We start from the raw sequence: 7495 nt of genomic DNA, 5'->3' as shown, positions 1-7495 counted from the left end.
GCAGTTCAAATGGCTACAGATATAAAAGGAAAAAAAACTCGACTACATCTTTGTAAACTGAATTGCCACTTTGCATGATGTGTTCATAACGTGTGACATCTTCTGTAGCAAACATACATGAGGTCGAGACGTGTTTATGGGAGGGGGTGGAGTAAAAGATGAGGGTTGGGTGGTGGGTCTCATCCCCAATAGAGATGCAATAGATGAGTGTTTCTCTGCAAAGACTCAAATCAGCAGCGTCTCCGACGTTAAAGCAAAATTGACATAGTGTATTGTTAGGAATGAGAAACATAGAGGAGAAAATGGGTGTGGGGCAGCTTTGGGATGTCCACCGCAGACTATATGGGGACACTACAGACTACTTTCAGATATACAGTATGTGTATATGTGTGTGTGTGTATATATGTATACACCCCCTCAGATACTGTACTACAGAGGATGTTTTTACAACATTTAGGTCTCTTATTTTTGACCGGTCTCTGGTCCATTGATACGAAGGGACAATTCAGGGATGGCCCTATCATATGGCAATATTTTAAATACAGGGTCTACCCTTTTTTTTTTTTTTTTTAGGTTTCTCCTCTTTGGATTATTTTTTTCATTCGATATAAGAAGAGAGAGAAGAAATATTTTGAATAGCTGAGGGTTTGTTTTTTTAAAGAGAAAAAAGAGATGGGAAATCATGAATATAATAATAAATAAATAAATAAATAAGCAACTTCCTTTTTTATTATTTAGACTAAACTAATGTTTGAGTTCATCCTTTTCCATGCTTCATACTTTATTTGGTTAAATCAGAGCGTTTCGGGGTGGGCCTGTTCCTAAATGGTTTCTCATGTATGTTTCCCCACTTGTATGAGACCATTCCCACATATTTGTGGACTACCTGATAATTAACTTATCATTTTGTGAACCTAAATAAATATGTATGTCATCCTAATCGGCATGGTTTACTGCAGTTTGGAAGGTGTTGTGTGTGTGTGTGTGTGTGTGTGTGTGTGTGGTGGGTGTGGTGTGTGTGTGTGTGTGTGTGTGTGTGTGTGTGTGTGTGGTGTGTGTGTGTGTGTGTGTGTGTGTGTGTGTGTGTGTGGTGTGTTGTGTGTGTGTGTGTGTGTGTGTGTGTGTGTGTGTGTGTGTTGTGTGTGTGTGTGTGTGTGTGTGTGTGTGTGTGTGTGTGTGAGCAAGACACCAGAGCAGTGTGTTAAATAATAACCGTGGCAAGATGGATGCATCATAATCTCCCGCTTGGCTACCTTTCAGCCAGGCGGATTTGAAACAGTCACCCAGCCAGACTACAAAGTCCTGTTCTACAAACCTCTCTGTCTTTTTGGTGTCTCTCTCTCTCTGTCCATCTGAGAACTAAGAAGTCTGGCTTAGGCTTTGGAGCGAGAGGTGCTGGAGATGAAAGCCAAAATGAAGAAGAGAGAAAAGCTTTTGAAAGAGGGAAGGTTTAAGCTCTGCGGCCATTGCTATCTTCGCCTCCCTGAATTCACATCGCTTCAGATGTAAACACAAACAAACACCAGCTGTCCGCATGCACGCCATCGGCAGACATACACACACACACCCCGCACATGCCAGTGGTGAGACGGTGGTGCTAATGGCGGGGTCAGAGAGTTCTCGATGTCCTCGGCTCACCTCCTGGCTGCTTCCTTTCTCCTCTACGGGAAATAAAGCAGGTTCCCTTTGCTGATCGCGTATCTTTCAGCCGCTGCAAGTGTGTCGGCGAGGTCGGGTGAATGCCAACATCTTGGCATCGGGTACAGCGGTGCATCGGAGTATGTGGGAACAGGAATAGCAATCAGGGTTTTGCCAAGAGCAGCACAGCCTGGCCCAGTATGATATGATGGCCGTAATTGCTTCTCCGGGCCACCATTGCTTGATTGTGACATGTTTTCCCCTATCTTATTCATCATAATTGCTGTAAAATGACATGACATCTCAGCAATTCCCTTTTTTGTTTTGGTGACATCTTCCTCTCATTTTTTCGCTCAGAAAACACTTTGTTGTATTTTAATTGTGGTTATTGTATTATTGCCATGTGCCTAGTTATTCTTCTATTTACTCCTTACAAATTGGTTTGACTTTAATTTAGATGTTTTTTATGTAAACAAAGGAGACTGTACTTGAATTTTGGGCTCTACATCTCCTTTCATTGAAAGATACCTTACTAGATTTTATCAAATCAGTGCTCTAAAGCACAAATTGTACTGCTTTACAAAACAGAAAATGAAGAATATCTTTTTGTTTATTTAAAAGGTACTTGTAGCACTATGGAGCAATGTTTTTATTAGTGGGTCCTTGTTTGGATTGGATGAAATGCGAGGACCAGGCCCCAAGGAAGTGTGCCAGACTAGAAAGCTAAGTTGATATAGCGGCCAAACTGGAATTAAAACTTCATCTGTAATTTCATCTGGCTCATTTTATGTGCAGAACTCTCATAGGAATAAACCGGGCTCCGCTACGAACTATGTATCCAGGCTTTAATATACAGGCATGGCGTCGAAGACGCAGGCGGGCCACGCAATTCACGCTATTCTACTGATTGACTGTTGGTGGTCGTAATGTGCCAACAAAACCAGTGCAGAAGAAGACCGCTAGCAAGCAAACCTGGGAGATGTCAGATCGTAACGACCGAACGAACAAACGGCATACTGCTCAGACGTCGACACACACAGACAATAATTCAAATGTATAGGTTTAACCTAATAAGTAACAAGATGTTACCCGTACCTTGTTTTTTAACATTTTAACCCTAACCCTAACTTTAACTCTTCATAATGTTAGCTAGCTCCTTACTTTTGTTGCCACTTGCTTAGTATGCCAGCTTTGTTAGCTGACTTGTTTTGTGGGTACGATCTACAATTTACCATCAAACATGATTTAAAATATTGTTAAGGATGCAAATTTGTTTTGGTGACAAACACAGAACTTAAAGAGACCTTGTTTTGTTTTGTTTTGTCCATAGGGCACCTTTAACTTTTAAAAATTACAATCCCCTTCCACATTTTTTTTTACATATAGATACACCTTGGCTAGTAAATGCAGTCCGTGTTACTTTGGGCTGTTATTTTCTGTTAAAGGACGTATCTGAGCTTGAACCTCAATCAACAGCAGGTAGAACTTTAACTTGGAGAAATACTTTACACTTTATACACATCTTCCACATTGGTAGCTGTAGGGTCAAATGAGGCTTGTGTGTTGTTGGTGAATGCTAACAAAAGAATAAAATATTTTTTGTTAAACATTATGAGGTGCTCACATTTCAAATAGAGAATTAGATATGGACGGAAAAGTCCAGTATCATGTTTCATCTTTTTAGACAGACAAATGAAAAAAAAAGGCTTTAACTGGGGCAATAGGGAGCAGAAGTTAGCTTAAAAAGGCCAGTAAACACCATGAACAATGTTCTGGAGAAGCCATCAGAGGCAGCAAGTCTGAACAGAGGGCAGGGGGAAGGTAGAGGACGCTGCGCACTGTGTGGAGGTGGGCAGGGGAGCAGAACGGACACAGTGACATTGGGTGCATTTGTAACCTGGCACCTCCTCACCTCCACCCTGTTCCCTCTACAGGCGGAGGCTCCGGCTCTGCACCGAACTAGCTGCAGCTAGCAGCAGGAACACACACACACACACACACACACACACACACACACACAAACACACACTGCACATTCAAAGCTTCTGGCAGACATTAGATGAAGAGAGTGAGAATATGAGTCAGAGTGAGAAAAAGTTAGGGAGGAAGGAAACAATAGCACTACATGATGAATGTGCAGTACAACGTTAACCAAATAAATGGGAAAACATTGTTACCTGCATCAGCTGATGTTTACAAGGTGATTTTGTCTTCAAAAAAGTGACTAAAACATGCAAGTACCAAGATTACAGCAATAGAAAAGAACACAGGCTATTACGTGTTAGTTAGGAGGTGGGTTGGAGATTATTTGGAAGACAAGAACAAATGAGAAAAGCACCAAGATTTTTAGAGAGAACGATGCATCATGTCCGGTCAGCGGAAGTCAGAGTTTGTAGAAATGATTCGGACAATGAGCAGCTATATTTCTTAATGATGCTGCATAAATTAGTCAGCCGGCCTCGAGCTGCGTGTTGTGAGCTCCCGCTTTTTCCCTCTAAACTGTATCTGTCACCCGCCATCGTTCCCACTCCTTTTATCCAACCAGTTCATTATTTAAACCGGCTGCCTCGCAGTCGTCATTGGGTGGTTTGAAAAGCCGCAATGCATTTTGGGGCTGTGAAACGTCCAGTGAGCTCACGTCTCATAGCCTACTCAGACATTCTTGCTAATCTAGTGTGTTTCCAAAAAAAATAAAAATCACTTAATGCAGCTTTAAGCATCATTCTGACAGTCTTTGTATTTTTGTTTTATCAAATGCCGTTTTCACATATGAAGTCTGGACTATGCAGCATGTCCGAGGAATTAGGTCCCGACATTTCCTTTTACGCATGAAGCACACAACGGGAGATTGTCAGTGGCAGATCCGTTCTCACTTACAGGAAATAATCTGGTTTAAACGAGGGGTGCTGGGTAGAGCGTGTAGCCGACGGGTAATGACACAGGTTACGCTGCGTCACAGAGCCAATCCCAATTTGGTTATAACCATCTGAGTCTCTCGCCATTCCTCGTATTTGTCTTACGATTTCGGCGTCGGTCCTAGCCAGCAGAAGTTCCTGAATCTTGTCGTCTTCACCCTCCGAGTTTGTTTTCTTCCTGTTTTGCACGAGCAGCATGAAACATCTTCAACATCACAACTTGGTTTCCGTAAATTCTCACACTTGGGGCTCAATTAGAGATTACCTGGACTTTGTACTAGGGAGCTGGCGGAGTAAAGACTGTTTGATGTTGAAACCGACTCTACCAAACAGACTTATTCAGACGTTCGGGTAGTGTCTCGATAATCCCAGGGTTGCAGAGCATGTGTAATACAGTCTTTCCCATTTACTGTGAAATCTGCTCCCGTGGCACATAATGTCAAAGAAGCCATTAGAGCCTTCAAGGTCTTGTGTGTTTACAGTAATTATATCTACTGTATGTCTCAAATAATATGGCAATGATTGACTGATGTTAAACAGTGTTGCAATTGCACCTTCTGGATCTGTGGTTTCAGCCAATGCCATTGTCACCAACTCTTTCTGTCTCTCACTCTGTCTGTGTGTGTGTGTGTGTGTCCATGACCGCAGTGAACCTGTGACAATGGCTGTGTGCCATTTCAGCCACTCTGTGGCCGAGATCCTGAGTTGGACACAAAGCCGGCTTTATCTCTGCTCTCAGTGTTGTATCAGTGCTGCCTGGCTGGACGCATTAGTACCGGACTTAGCAGGCAAACATAATGTGTGTGTGTGTGTGGGTGTGTGTGTGTGTGTGTGAGAGACCATAAAGCGACCACTGGGGGAAGTTACAGAGACAGTGGCATGCTGTTTCTGTTCCCATATCATGTGGTGCTGTTGGGAAGAAAGTCATATAAGAAACTTGATGCATGGTCTGTGTGTGTGTGTGTGTGTGTGTGTGTGTGTGTGTGTGTGTGTGTGTGTGTGCGTGTGCGTGTGTGTGTGTGTGTGCGTGTGCGTGTGCATGGACAACACATGCCATGCGCATGTCAATATGACGTCACTGAGTCTTTTAGGTGTGTGTGGCTGTCTGAACTGGTCCGACTGGCCTTATAAAAACATCATGCATCAAAGTCTTCCTGTCTGTTTCTTTCTTTCTTTTTCACTTCTCTCTATCTTTCTTCTCAACATCACCCCCCCCCCCCCACACACACACACTCCTCCTTCGTTGCAAACACCCCTCCACGCACATGATCTCTCTCATTCTCACTTTCACTCCCTCACAGAGAGCTTGGAATGTGGAGAAAAGAGATTTTCAAAAGACGCTGAGGAGAAACGAGCCATAAAACATGTTTACAGGTGAATTAGCAGGTTGGAACACTGCGGGACATCACAGGCAAGCAGATGTTCACACAGGAACAGTGGATGTGGCTATTTGTGCCACAGAACTGTTCTATCCAGCATTCATGTACAGAAAAGCCTTAAAGTGAATCATCAGCCGCTCATCTGCTTGGTAAATTAACACACAGTCATATTTCCATACTCCTCCCTTACATTCTGTTACTTTTTTTTGTGGTCCATGAGCCTATCGCTGTCTGCTTTACTTCAAACATGGTTTTCTGTCACGATCCTGTGCTGGTGTCTTGACTGTGAGGCGGCTCTGTGGTAACAGCAGGGGTTCGATTAGATTAGATGAAACATTAACGATCCCTGCGGGGAATCAGGCCATTGCGGCATACAAGCGCCAACAGTGTACATCAAAGAAAAAAAAGGACACAAAGAGGTAGGTAGCCTAGGGGGCGGACGCAAACATTCAGACAACAACTCCAACAATATCCAAATATATAAATATATGAATAACAATGTGTAAATTAGCAGCTGTAGAATGAGTATGAGCGGACATTTCCCATTTCCCCCCTTAAATAGCTTTCATCATGGAAGATATTTGATGTTAACACTTATTTGTAACCCCAAGAAGTTTTATGGCTGCACCATTCCAATACATGGACAGTGTTCTATTGGTTGTGTGCATTATTTTAACCCATTTTCTCAATCTTTAAACATAAGTTTCACATTTTATAATTGTATGAGGCTTTAGCAGTCTGAGTTTGGAACATCATATGTCTGCCTAAGTTGTTCAAAGGCCCAAACCAACATTGTTTTAGTCCATTTCTCAATACTTTCTGTACCCTGTCTGTGGCACGCAGCCTGTAGCCCATTTGTAACTAATCATTTCAGTCTTTGACATAGAGTCACAAAGACGTAGGTTCTTGTTTTAACCAACCAGACAGGTAGGTAGTAAGTAAGTCAACTTTCAGTTAACTAATGTAAGCAAACTTGAAAACACAATACTGCGTAGCTTTCTGACTTACATACTATAACATAGGTTCAAACTGTAATCCTAAAATTCTGACACTTTGATTATATTTAACTTAGTGACAAAATAGCCATACTGAGTATGAGGGTCTCTTCTTGCTGATGCCTCACATATTATTGCCTGTATTTTGGATTGTTCTGTTCAGCAGCTTATAAAAACATAGTAATAAAAAGTCAATGGCCAGCAATGAATTGTTTTGCTTCTATATATCTGCTAGATGTTGAGATATTTCAATGAGACCAACCAACTGCTAAAGCTATCGTACGGTGCCAGCCTTATCCCTTAACACTGACATTTACACCGGAAAACACAGACTTGCTGTTTTTGTGTCACAAAGCTCTTTTTTACCCAAGTGGAAGGGTCTTCTCAGCATTAGTCTTCTAGCTAATGTTCAACAGAGATGTGCTTTACATCTCAGAATTACCATGTCAGTGATTCACATTAAAATGCTCCATGTTTGTAGTGTCTTGTGAGCAGAAGTGAGTGCAGATGTGTTGACAAGTCAATCCAGCTGAGACAAATGAGTCTGCACCCTGTAGGAGGCGGGGGA

The sequence above is a fragment of the Etheostoma spectabile genome, chromosome 21, assembly GCF_008692095.1.
Source record: "Etheostoma spectabile isolate EspeVRDwgs_2016 chromosome 21, UIUC_Espe_1.0, whole genome shotgun sequence".
In the NCBI taxonomy this organism is placed as follows: Eukaryota; Metazoa; Chordata; class Actinopteri; order Perciformes; family Percidae; genus Etheostoma; species Etheostoma spectabile.
Note: the sequence above shows the minus strand (reverse complement) of the source record.